The following is a 14359-nucleotide window of genomic DNA, read 5'->3' as shown; positions in this document are numbered from 1 at the left end:
ACCCTGATGGCTACCCTGTACTGGTATAGGTGCTCTGTAGGTAAGGCCTCCTGCTCGGACTCCCCGTGTGTATTTCCACAGTTCTGTCCCCTTACGAGCGGACCCCCGTGTCTCCCTTAGGCAGTTACAGCTGCCCCGGTTGCCGTGCTGTAGCAACTCCCCCCTTTCGAGGCTGGATCTATCACCGCACCATACTTTCCACACGAGCCCTAAGACGGCCCAAGAAAAAGGGCAGGTGTGGTCTCCGCAGGGTCTGGGTAAGACCCCCTTCCCTATATGCGTGTAAGGGCCCCGGCCGTGATTGCTCTATGCGAGAAACATAGAGAGAAAAGAGGCCCAGCCAGGCTGGCCCGTTCCCATGTTGGCAAACATCGCCTTGTTCCCCTCTCAGGGTAACTAGAAGGATCCCGATGTTCGTATGGGGCATTGGGGAAGGGTACGTGCAGCCAGGTACAGACGATGCGCGGCACTGGATGAATCCCTGCCCGCCTCTGTATCGGCAGTTCACGTACACGGTTCACCACATGGCAAGATTGGAATGGGTCCCCTAATGTCGCTTCTCCGACACAGCGTGGAGAAAGCGACAGAAGGGGAACGTTTGGTTACGTATGTAACCTCCGTTCCCCGATTGAGGGAACGACACGTTGTGTCTTTCCTCCACCATGTCGCTGAACCGAGCCACTGTTGTGGCCGGACCATTTCCGGCTCCTCAGAAAAATCCTGACTAAACTTCCGTATTTGCCCCGCTTAAATACCCGTATGCAGGGGCGGGGTATGCAAATACTGACTGCCAACTCTCATTGGCCCTTTTCAATAGGTCAGAGGTGAATATCGGCGCTCAAGAGAGACCCCTAGTGTCGCTTCTCCAACACAACGTGTCGTTCCCTCCCTCGGGGAACGGAGGTTACATACGTAACCAAACGTTAATTATCATGCGTATCAAGGTGCATCCGCATTCAAATGGGCCCCAACTGGAATAAAATATCTTGGTGTAGTTGTGGATAATAACTTAAAAAATCTTTATAGATTGAATTATTGTCCACTACTTAAAAAAATTGAGGAAGATCTACACAGATGGATTAGTCTCCCCATCACCTTGATCGGGAGAATTAATTGCATTAAAATGAACATTCTACCAAGATTGCAGTATCTTTTCCAATCATTACCTATTCCATTACCCCAAAACTTTTTCAAAACGCTTAATAAAAATGTAAGACAGTTCATTTGGAGCAACAAAGTACCAAGGATATCTTTGGAGAAATTAACTTGGAAATTTGAAAACAGTCAGGGGGACTTGAAAACAGTCAGGGGGACTATAATTACCCAATTTTAGAAAATATTATTTTGCTGCCCAAATGAGATTTCTTTGGTCTATGTCTGAGAAAGGCACAATTCCATCCTGGGTTTATATTGCATTTCACTCCTTGAAGGATAACTCCTTTAGCAAATTTGTGTACAAATACAACTACCGAATTTTATCAAGGAAAACTGATAACCCAATTCTGTTACACCTTATTAAACTTTGGTATGATGTACATAAGACCATCAGCAAGGAGATAAGACTGTCGCCAAAGTCACCTTTAAAACAAAACCAGCTTATCCCGATGGCGGTAAATAACAAGATCCTGGAGGCGTGGCATCACAGTGGAATTCATACTTTGGAGGATTGTTATGAGAATGGACTTTTCATGTCCTTTGAACAATTAAGGAGGAAATATAACCTGCCCAGCAATACTTTTTTTGTTACCTTCAATTGCGATCTTTTTTGAGGAGCACTTTGAACAACAGCATGACTCTGCCCATGCTCACGGAAATGGAGAAATTGATGCAAGAAAGTGGACAATGTAAGCTTATCTCTGAAGTGTACTCTTTGCTGATATCGGAATGTCCTAAACTTGGTTTGTATAGGTCTAAGGGGAAGTGGGAATCAGACTTAAATACCACAATTGAAGACCAACTTTGGTCAGAGTTGTGTAAAGACAGTTTATCTGCCACTATTAATGCACGGTATAGACTTATCCACTATAATTTCCTCCATCAGTTGTATTTAACTCCGGAGAAGATTCATAAGTTCAAACCTGAGCTATCTGATGCATGCTTCCGCTGTACGATAGAGGTGGGCACCTTCCTACATTGTACTTGGTCGTGTGTAAAGGTACGAGATTTCTGGATTGACTTTTGTAGTGTCTTGACTAAGATTACACAAATTTCATTACCAGTTGACCCAGAGTTTTGTTTGCTGGGGAACTTCATGAAAATGTATAAAATATTAAACAGGTTTCAGAAACATTTTCTGGAGATAGCTCTGGCAGTGGCTAGAAAATGCATTGCTGTCTCATGGAAGTCTGATTCCCCTCTATCTATAACTAGGTGGTATTTAGAAATGAATAGATGTGTGCCATTAGAAAAAATAACATATAGCATTAAAAAGGGATACAATACTTTTATTAAAATCTGGCAACCCTATCTAGATTATGTGGATAATGTGATATTAGAATGTGATTGACTTCGAAGACATTGTTACATTACATATCTACTGTAGAATATTGGAGCACCTTTTTGGGGAGGGGGGTTGTTGTTTTTTTTTTTTTTTTAATTTTACTGTTTTTGTTTGTCGTTTTTTTAAACTGAAAAACTGAAAATAAAGTATTCCAAAAAACAAATAAAGGCAGAAGAGTGTAAGGGAACCTGATAATATCCTTTGAGATAGACCTTTGTTACAGACATATCTGAACCTATGCCATCCACACAATCTTACATGCAAGGAAGCGGAAAGGAATCAGGCTTTGTAACGTCATTCATCTTTCTGTACACTGTACAAAATCTAAAAATGTATTATTCGGTATCATTACTAGGTGATGCTCAACTCGAATGGGAAGGTTTCGCGAAGCCATTATCCAAAAGCTATCCAAATTCAGGCTCAAGGATATTTCGTTTTTCCGGCGATATGTGATCAAATTTCTGGCAATTAGGAAAAGAATCTTCAACCTCTATATCGTGCTCTATTAAAGCAGTATGCAAGGGCGTATCTGAAAAGCGTGAATGCAACTCAGACATAAGAGACTGTTAGAAATAAAAGTTCTTCTAAACCAGCAGTGCCTTTTCTCTCCGTCTTTTATTGAGTCGTGAATGAATCAGTACAAAGCATCCAAGGTTGGGGAGCGAACAAAAAGTAGCCCAGCTCAGCTCGTGTAGCGTACAAATATATATATTGCAATAGTGAAGGGGGAGTTCACAGCACTAACCAATAAAAGCAGACATTACCTCATACAGATATCACAAATAACAATTCCATATGGCAAAGGCTCCCTTATTCCTTGAGAGCCTTCGAACCTATATGGTAAATACTCCAAATTCCAGGGGAGCCGATCGGACCCTTGCCATATACACTCATACAATACACACAAACAGAGTATAGACAGAGAAAGAAAAGGAGGGGGCTCCTTACAACTCCAAGTTAATATGAAACAGATGTTCGATAATGCACACACAGCATTCTTTCTCTTAGACAGAACTGAGATAGAAATAACATTCTTACAGTGCCCCCTTTGATAATGACAGTTATACTATAACATAATTATCACATTACATTATTCTCAGCATGTCCATTATTACAGAATAATACATGAAGCATATTTCAATCAAAAATTTCTTTCAAAGTCATTAGTACTTGATAGTTCTGTTTGCTAACTTGTAATCCAATCTCCAAACCCACAATCTATCATTCATTTGTCTTCTCTGTAATTCATCAACAATTTTTGTCATATTATTTATACCATCAGCTATGCTATGACCATCTTCATCATTTTCTGGTATATATGTACAAACATAACAGTCACTCTTTTGCATTAGTAATTGTAGCACACATGGGCCAAATAATAACATAAGTAGAATGCATACAGCAATCGATATAATGGAAGACATCCAGGGTGCGAACCACCCACACACATTGAAAAATGTCCCCATATTCCCTGATGTTATCAGCTAATTCCTTATTCAACTTATCCATTTCCTTTCATACCTTCATGAATTCACCATCATCATCAATGTGACCCAGGATGTATGTATAGCATTTGTTACCAAATATTTTACATATTCCCCCATCTTTAGCCAAGATTTAATCCAAACATTTAATACCTCTTGGCTGTCCAACACTGTCTAGATATACTTCAGGGTCACTTGAGGCATCACATTCTATGTACCTTTGTTTCTGGGTGTTTACCCATACCTTCATAACAAAAACATCTTCCTTTAACATTACCATAAAACATAAACCATCATACATTATCTCTAGGAATTGGAATTACACTTGTGACTCCTTGCTGTTGTGCTGATACTGAACAGGCATAGGCAAGCACGAACACCTGCCATATCCAGAATGTCAGTAGGAATGTTTTCATGTTGACTGTTCCGGGTCCCTCCTCAGGTCCTCCTAATTCAAAGATTCCGGTTGGGCACTGGCGCTGCGTGTTCAGCTCCTCCAGTGCTTTCACCGTTCACCTTGAATTAGTAAGGCCTTCCTCTCGAGCAAGCTTCGCGTGGCTTGCGTAGATCCACTGTGGTTGAAGATCAGTCAGAACACCTGTCCTTGTCACAGCGATCACAGTGGCAGGCCCCAGATAATTCGGTTCTCCACGTTTCGTAGGTTTCAGACACCTAATCAACACCGATTGTCCTGGAACGAAAGGATGAGTTGGCCCTTCTGATGGAAGAGGGAGAGAGAGAGAGACATCACCATTTATGCCATTTAACGTTCTAACTAGGGAATCCACATAATCCACGATGATCACCTCCGTGTCACCTGTGGAAAGATTGCCAGCGCTACCTCTGACCCAAGGGGTCGGGAAAGGTCTACCCATGAGAATTTCAAAGGGAGACATTTTTGTAGTGGCTGACGGAGACATTCTCATTTCAGTCAGTACGGCAGGCAATAAATCAACCCAATTTCTACCCGTATCTAGACACGCTTTATTAAGACGTTCTTTTATCGTTTTGTTCAAACGTTCCACGTTTGATGAAGACTGAGGATGATACGGGATATGAAAATGCCAATTAATACTTAGTTCTTTAGCTAATAATTGTGTTACTTTAGAAGCAAATGGAGTTCCATTGTCGCTTACTATAACAGTTGGAATACCGAAACGCGGTATAATTTCTTTGGCAAGAACCTTCACTACCTTCTTTGCGTCTTCTTTTCCACACGGAAAAGCCTCAGGCCACTTAGTAAATCGATCAATAATCACGAGCAAATACTTGTTATTTCCACATGGAGGCATGTGTGTAAAATCGATCTGTAAATATTGGAAAGGAAGTTCAGGATGCGGTAAAGCATTATGGCTGATTGCCTTGTGCCTGTTTGTTTGCGCACACACCAGGCAAGCATCCAATATCAACAAAGTATTTCTTCGAACGTTTGCAATGCAGTATGATTGATTCAAATTTTGTATCACTTTCTCTTTTGACACATGTGATACATCATGATAATGCCTACACAGCATTACAACAGTAGCTGCTGGTAGCGCGATTCTACCAACTTGATCTGGTTTTACTTCATTGGCTGCCCAATGAGTCAAATCATCTTGAGTAGGATTCGCTTGTAAGATTTTAACATCCAAGTCATTAATCAACAATGAATTCATCATCGGCACTTCATTGTTTTGTTCATTTACATGCGGACTACATATTGCTTCTTTTGCTGCCCATTTCGCTACTTCATCCGCAAATCTGTTTGTTTTGGCCTCGTCAGATTCACCTGTTTTATGACCAGCTACTTTAATTACAGCAAGCTTCAATGGTTGCTGTGCTGCACTAATCAGTTTTATGACCAGCTACTTTAATTACAGCAAGCTTCAATGGTTGCTGTGCTGCACTAATCAGCTCGGCCACAATGTTGTGATGCGAAATTGGTTTTCCTTCGGAGGTTTTGAAATTTCTTTCCTCCCACAATTTAGCAAAATCATGGACTACGCCATATGCATATTTGGAGTCAGTATATATGTTGATACACTGACCTTTTGCCAATTGACAAGCTCTTGTTAAAGCAATCAGTCCTGCGACTTGTGCTGATTTATGTGGCAGTGAATACGCTTCAATTACTTTATTAGGCAATTCAACAATAGCATAACCACACAAATATGTACTGTCGTTTGGCTTAAAGCAGGATCCATCAATATACCAATGGATTCCCTCCTCCAGGACAGACGTGGAAACGTCTGGCCTGCAAGCAGTCGAAATTTGGATCCTGTTCAGGCAGTCGTGATCGTCGCTCTCAAATTCACCTTGTGTCAGCAACCTATGCAAATGTACAGTAGGGCCATGAATAACAGAAGTTACTTTCAACGTTACATTAGCAGTAGCTAACAATATAGCCTCATAGCCGGAACGGCGTTGGGCAGTCATGTGTTGAGTCGAAATATTATGCATAATGGCTCCTACCTGATGAGAAACATGTACAATGAGAGGATGTGACAAAACAACATTTTCAGCATCCTGTATCATGATTGCTGTAGCAGCCACTGCACGCAAACAAGCCGGAAGTCCCTTAGCCACCGAATCAAGGGTCTTAGATAAATAAGCTATTGGACGGAAAGTGCCCCCATGCTCTTGGGCCAGGATTGCTGCGGCTGTGCCACCACTTTCGTACACGTATAGATGAAAGTCTTGTGTGTAACAGGGTAGGACAAGGGCAGGTGGCCTTAAGAGTGATGATTGCAAATGTCTGAATGCTTGATTCATCTCACTTGTCCAAGTAATATCTTCTTTGTCACCCAGCGTAGCTTCTCGCAGGATTTTGTCATACATGGAGCAATTAGGCACCCACAGGCGGCAGTAATTGACCAGTCCCATGAAGCTTTGCATTTGCTTCCGTGTGGATGGAGGCTTAAATGTAGCGATGGCTTTGATCCTGTCCGCAGACAGACGAACTTGGCCTTGTGACAGTTCATGTCCAAGGTAATTGACTTTTCTCTGCACTCATTGAAGTTTGTCTCTAGATGCCTTGAAACCAGCCTCAGCAAGAACATTGCAAACAATCTTTGAGGCAGCAGCACACATGTCCTCAGAGGCACCAGTGACCAGAATGTCATCAGCATATTGGAGCAGGCAGGGTCTGGAGGGAGTTTGACATCTTTCAGTGTATCGTGCACTACAGCTGAGAAAACAGCCGGAGAATCTCTGAACCCTTGAGGGAGACGCGTCCAACTTTATTGACAATTCTGAAAACAAAATGCAAACAATGGCTGAGTCTCATAATCAACAGGAAAACTGAAAAATGTGGATCTTAAATCAATAACAGAATAAAATGTATGTTCTGAAGGAATGGAATTAATTATAGCCTGAACTTCTGGTACAATAGGAGCAAGTGGTTTGATCAAATCATTAATTTTTCTCAGGTCTTGCGTTAAACGGCAAGTACCATTAGCTTTCTTAATTGGATTGATTGGTGTATTATAAGGTGAATGAGTTCGAACCAGAATGCCTTTTTCCAAAAATCGAGCAATGAGAGGTTTAAGCCCCTCCTCTTTTTCCTTTGAAAGCGGGTATTGTTTCTGAAACACAGGCCTAGTATTTATCAAATTCGCCCTGTAGGGCTGGATATCTATTAACCCTACGTCATCTTTGTGTTCCGCCCACAATTGAGGGTTGACTCCCGAAATTTCTGGTAACAGCACAGTTGCAGACGAATCTTCAACAAGAGCACTTCCTGTGTCGGTTGTAATGGAAAAAACTGAAGGAAACAGAAGTGTCAAAGAGTTAGAATCAAAATTAAATTTCATACCAAGTTTATGCATCAAGTCTCTACCTAACAGGCAGAATGGAGAATTCAGTATGATTGCAAAAGCATGCATTTTAAACAATGTCGGTACATCCTTAGACGTAATTGGTAAGGCGGGCGTCAATTCGCATTGCACAGGAACATTATTAATCCCTACAGAACTAATTTTCTTTCCCGTGATGGAGCCTGAGTACACATCGGAAGCTAACGAGGACACCGAAGCGCCGCCATCGATTAAAAACATGTATGGTTTATGGTCCACATTTAATTCAAGGAATGGCAAAACATTTGTTTTATTTGGATATTGCAACGAAAGTAGTGAAAACTCAGACTCTTTACTCTCGCACGTCAGGCGCGATTCCATTCAGTTGGATATCTCTCTGAATGTGTTACACTCTCTGGTTAGGAGAAAACGAAGGAGGGTATTTTTTCTCATAGTCAGTAGAGCGCTGACGCATCTGGCTTCTATTAGGCTGCTGCTCAGTTCTTTGTCTGCAAAACTTTGCAACATGTCCTGAACGACCACAACAATAACATTTAACAGGCTTTGTTTTGTGAAGGAACGGACGTTTTTGAGCCGCAGCATCAAAATGTAACATTATTGGAGTTTTCCCTTTGGAGGAAGCAAAGGCTCCAGCAGAGGAAAGCTCACGTAAACGCTTGCCAAGATCATCAATCGACATCGTTAAAAAATTATTCGTGGTAATACGAATCAATTGTGCAGTCTCATCATGCATGTTATTTAGAAACGTGTTCACAAACAACTGACAATTATCATCATCAACCGGAATCGCCGATTCTTCAATCCACGCACGTTTAAATCTGTTGAAAAAAGCAACTGGACTCTCGCCAGCTTTTTGTTTTGCGTTAGCTGCATGTGAGATGTCTTGTTTAGCTGATGACAACTTCAGCAAAAATGCTGTTAGTTGTTTGAAGAAAAGTTTAAGCTTACCCGAATTGGCCCAAACCCAATCAACATCATCGTCATCATGATCATCCATAACCCTAACGCCACGGAAAGTTCTGGACAAATCAATAGGCTCTGCTGCATGTCTTGTCAAAATATTACGAGCCAATGGTGTATCTTAAGTCGGGCTTAACAAATCAATTTCTTCAATTAGTTCTTCCTCCGTGATTTCAGGAGGGAGTGTTTTAGTTAGTATGAAACGATAATCACGCCCTGTCAACTGACTATAAGCTGTCAATCGCTTCAAAACCGAAACATACTGATGAGGTGTTTTAGACGGATCAGGAAGCTCTTTAGCAATAGCTATAACATCAGCAAGAGGCAACGGGTGAACCTTAAATCCTTCTGCAGTTTCCACGAACGGAAATGCAGTCGCAGCTTTCAAATCAGGATACAGTTTATTTTTCACGGGCTCACACGCTAACGGAGCCGGAAGATGTTCATAGCTTGGAGGAAGAGCAGTGTGTGAGAAAGTGTCCTCTTTTTTTCTCAGGCTGTGAGACTGACTGAGGAACACTCAGCACTCTGTTAGACTGTACACTGTGATCAGCCCGCGGGGTAGAAAATTTGCGATCTTTATTTATTCCAGCAGTTTTATCTATGTCTGGTCCGCGATCCCAGTACTTTTTCATCATTTCCCAAGTTTTATAGGACTGTTTCATATAATCGAAGTCCCATTCTGGATCACCCCAATTTTCGAAAATCATGTCTTTTGCTGCAGACATATCTCTATCTTTAAAAGATCCTTCACGCGGAAACGGGTCTAATTGTATTTTGTCCTCTGACCAGCCAGCTAAATTTGATAGATATGGTTCCGTAAAAAAAGCTTGATTATTTCTGTCCATAAAATCTTTCGGAGATTCATTAAATAAAGGTGGACTTATTTTATTTCCCATATTTGAAACCACACAAAAATATTGTTCTCTAATTCAGAATAAACACAATTCAAATAATCAAATAGAAAACAAAGAAGAAAAATTCTGCAGTGTCAATTGTTAGTAAAGCATTTTAGTCAAGGAAGCAAAGAAATAAGAAGAATAGAGAAAGAGGGGAAAAAAAATCAAAAAATCAAAATAAACTGTGCATTGATTCACTCACAAACCCCCAAAAAAACGACGGAGATTTTTTATGAAATATCTCACAACAATCCTTCTTACAAAAGTAAGGATATCACACAACGAAGAAAATTGATCACGTTTTCTTTACGTTCGTCCCGTAGTTTATCAAAAACTTACGAGGTACTCGTAATTACAAAAGAGGAAGCTCATGTCTCTTTTGTGTTCTTCCCGCATCTCATTAGAAACACGAGGAAAACCTTCCTGCATTTATCAAAAATACGAGGAGACCGTACACCCCCCAACGATAAATAAACTTGATCATGTCCTTTATCGCCCTTCCCGCATTAATTAAAACATGAGGAGTCACCAATCTCTGATGACCTATACGGTCTTTCAATAAAGCAATACGGCACTATCATAACATTATAATCATATACTTTAAAATTATTTCTCAGCAAACAGTAAGAATCAACCCTGAAAATTAGATTCTTACCGTTTGGAGAATCCCGGACGAAGCCCCCAATTGTTAGAAATAAAAGTTCTTCTAAACCAGCAATGCCTTTTCTCTCCGTCTTTTATTGAGTCGTGAATGAATCAGTACAAAGCATCCAACGTTGGGAAGCGAACAAAAAGTAGCCCAGCTCAGCTCGTATAGCGTACAAATATATATATTGCAATAGTGAAGGGGGAGTTCACAGCACTAACCAATAAAAGCAGACATTACCTCATAAAGATATCACAAATAACAATTCCATATGGCAAAGGCTCCCTTATTCCTTGAGAGCCTTCGAACTTATATGGTAAATACTCCAAGTTCCAGGGGAGCCGATCGGACCCTTGCCATATACACTCATACAATACACACAAACAGAGTATAGACAGAGAAAGAAAAGGAGGGGGCTCCTTACAACTCCAAGTTAATATGAAACAGATGTTCGATAATGCACACACAGCATTCTTTCTCTTAGACAGAGCTGAGATAGAAATAACATTCTTACAGTGACTTAAACTGAATGCAATTTTCCTCCAGCAAATGCCCAAACATAGTTTCCATTTTCTCTGAATTACGAAGCCTAGGTTGTACACAGTTATTGGGAACACTCTCCTCCTCAACACAAGCTGCCACCATAGGTGAGAAAGTGATGGACTCAATTCCTGTCACCAACAAAACTGACTTCACTTTAGGCCCATGGACAGCGGCATCTGACCTGGACACCCGGCTTTATTAAGGTTTCAACAGATTTACGTGACAGTTGTCGACTTTTTATGGTCAGAGCTCGAAACTACATAATCTTGTTCAGAGACCTGACGAATGATGATATACTGACCTGCAAACTTTGCTAAAAATGGTGAACCTGTAACAGGGAGCAATGCAAGCACTGGATCACCAGGGCTAAATTCCCAGTGCTCAGCCGTATGATCAAACCAGGCTTTCATTTTTGATTGGGCCTTGCTCAAATTTTTACTGCCATCCTACCTACCTAAAAGTAACTTGCGTTAAAACCCATTAACATACTCTAACAGGTTCACAGGTGACTCGATCTTGCAAAGTTGCTAAAGGACTTCTCACTCTATGCCCAAACACCAAGTCATTGGAGCTAAAGCCTATGCTGTCCTGGGTAACTTCTCACACAGCCAACATCAACCACGGAAGTCCCTCTTCCCTTTGTTAAGATCAATGCAATAAACCCTCAATAGCTGCTTCAGGGTTTGGTGAAGACCCCCTATCACTTTGGATTATTTTTGGAATTCCAAAAGTTGAAATTAATTGGGTTAACAGTTTCACAACTGACTTGGTGTAAATGGATCGTAATGGATACGCAGCTGGATAACATGTCGACTGGCACATGACAGTAAAAATGTACGTGGAACCCGACTTAGATGGACTCAGTGGATCAACACAATCAATAATCAAATGTTCAAAAGGATTGCTCATGTTGGGAAAAGGAAAAAATGGTGTAGGCACGATGACCAGTTTAGATTCGCCAGTTAGTTGACAGCTATGACACCTTTTAAGAAAACTAGCCACATCTCTCTTCAAGTGAGCCCAAAATAAATAACACATCACTCCATCATAGGTTTTCTTAACCCCTAAATGTCCGGCTACATCACCATGAGCGGTTTGTAACACCCAGTCACGCAAGTCAACTGGTATGAAAATCTGAAACACAAGTTCATTATATGGTGACAATTTATGAACCAACACACCATCTTGCATGAAATAGCCACTAGAAACACTCTAGATCTTTGTTGGACCTAATTTCAGCAAACAACTTTGCCAAACCTGCGTCTTTTTTCTGACCCAAAATTACCTCACTATCGGAGATTGGCGGAAGAGCTGGCATGCTCACTGGTTTAACAAGAGACTTTTCTTTTTTGCCTCTCATGATGCACGGTTCATGGCACAAATTACAGCACAAGCTACAAACACGTCTGGAAATTCTAGCACACTCTTCTCAGACTTGGAGTTGAGAGAAATATGGTCATTTTGATAACAGGAGGTGGTGGGACACCACACCACATGCATCATCTGTCCAAATAATTTCCCAAAATAAAGTCTACACATTCTAAAGGTAAATAGGTTCGTAGAGAAATCAACTTCTCCCTGCATGAAATCTGATTCTAATTGAATTTTATGAATGGGTGCAGAAAATATTTGTAACCCTATCCCTTGGATCAAAACACTACTCCCTGCAATCAATTCAGCAGAGAAAAGTAATTTCGACTCCAATATAAAGGATTCTGAAGACCCCGTATCACGCAATATTCTAACAGGTATTTTGTTTAAACAATTCACCATGGAAACAAACCCAGTAGTGATGAAAGGACTATAGTCTCGATCTGTCACTGATTGGTCAGCACTAAACCGACACTCCGCCACAACAGCTGAAGATTTTTTAAAATATTTTTAAGAATGTGAAATTTCAGAATAGTAGTAGAGAGAATATTTATTTCAGCTTTTGTTTCTTTCATCACATACACTGTTAGTATTCGGTAGCATTGCCTTTAAATTGTTTCATTTGGGTCAAACATTTTGGGTGCCCTTCCACAAGCTTCTCACAATAAGTTGCTGTAATTATGACCCATTCCTCTAGACAGAACTGGTGAAACTGAGTCAGATTTGAAGGCCTCCTTGCTTGCACGCTCTTTCAGTTCTGCCCAAAAAATGTCTATTGGATTGAGGTCAGGGCTTTGTGATGGCCACTCCAATACCTTGACTTTGTTGTCCTTGAGCCATTTTGCCACAAATTTGGTGGTATGCTCAGGGTCATTGTCCATTTGGAAGACCCATTTGCAAACAAGCTTTAACTTCCTGGCTGAGGTCTTGAGATGTTGCTTCAATATATCCTCATAATTTTCTTTCCTCACGGTGCCATCTATTTTGTGAAGAGTACCAGTACCTCCTGCAGCAAAGCACACCCAAAACATGATGCTACCACCCCCATGCTTCATGGTCGGGATGGTGTTCTTCAGCTTGCAAGCCTCACCCTTTTTCCTCCAAACATAACAATGGTCATTATGGCCAAACAGTTCTATTGTGGATTCATTAGACCAGAGGACATCTCTCCAAATAGTAAGATCTTCCTCCCCATGTGCACTTGCAAACTGTTGTCTGGCTTTTTTTTAATGGAGATTTTGTAGCAGTGACTTTTTCCTTGCTGAGCAGCCTTTAAGGTTATGTCGAATTAGGACTTGTTTTACTGTGGATAAAGATACTTGTCTACCTGTTTCCTCCAGCATCTTCACAAGGTCCTTTGTTGTTGTTCTGGTATTGTTTTGCACTTTGCACCAAAGCGTGTTCACCTAAAAGACAGAATGAGTCTCCTTCCTGAGTGGTATGATGGCTGCATGGTCCAATGATGTTTATACTTGTGTACTATTGTTTGTACAGATGAACGTGGTACCTTCAGGCATTTGTAAACTGCTCCCAAGGATGAACCAGCCTTGTGGAGGTCCACATTTTTGGTTGATTTCTTTTTATTTTCCCCATGATGTCAAGCAAATATGAACATAGTTTGAAGGTAGGCCTTAAAATACATTCACAAGTACATCTCCAATTCAGTACACCTCCTATCAGAAGCTAACTGGCTAATTGTCAAAAGGCTTGACATCATTTTCTGGAATTTTCCAAGCTGCGTAAATGGCATAGTTAACTTAGTATGCAATTTATGACCCACTGAAATTGTGATAGTCAATTAAAAGTGAAACAATTTCTGGAACAATTACTTGTTTTGCACAAAGTAGATGTCCTAAACAACTCACCAAAACTAGTTTACTAATTTTACATCTTTCGAGTGGTTAAAAAAAATAGTTTTTATGACTTCAACCCAAGTATATGTAAACTTCTGACTTCACCTGTACTTACGTGACTGCAAACAGGCCGGGAAACAAGAACTACTGGTGTCGCGGTAGCAGACTTGAGCTTACCATTAAGCACTGGACAGTCTTTCTTCCAGTGCCCCTTTCCCAGACAGTAGTTACAAGTAGAGTTTGGATTTTTTTTTAAACTCTGGTATAACTTTGGTGAAGTTTACCTACTCCTGCCCTCATATTTGTAAT

This window comes from Xyrauchen texanus, chromosome 47, assembly GCF_025860055.1.
Source record: "Xyrauchen texanus isolate HMW12.3.18 chromosome 47, RBS_HiC_50CHRs, whole genome shotgun sequence".
NCBI classification, from domain to species: Eukaryota; Metazoa; Chordata; class Actinopteri; order Cypriniformes; family Catostomidae; genus Xyrauchen; species Xyrauchen texanus.
The sequence above is the reverse complement of the archived record's forward strand: the minus strand, read 5'-3'. Positions refer to the sequence as shown.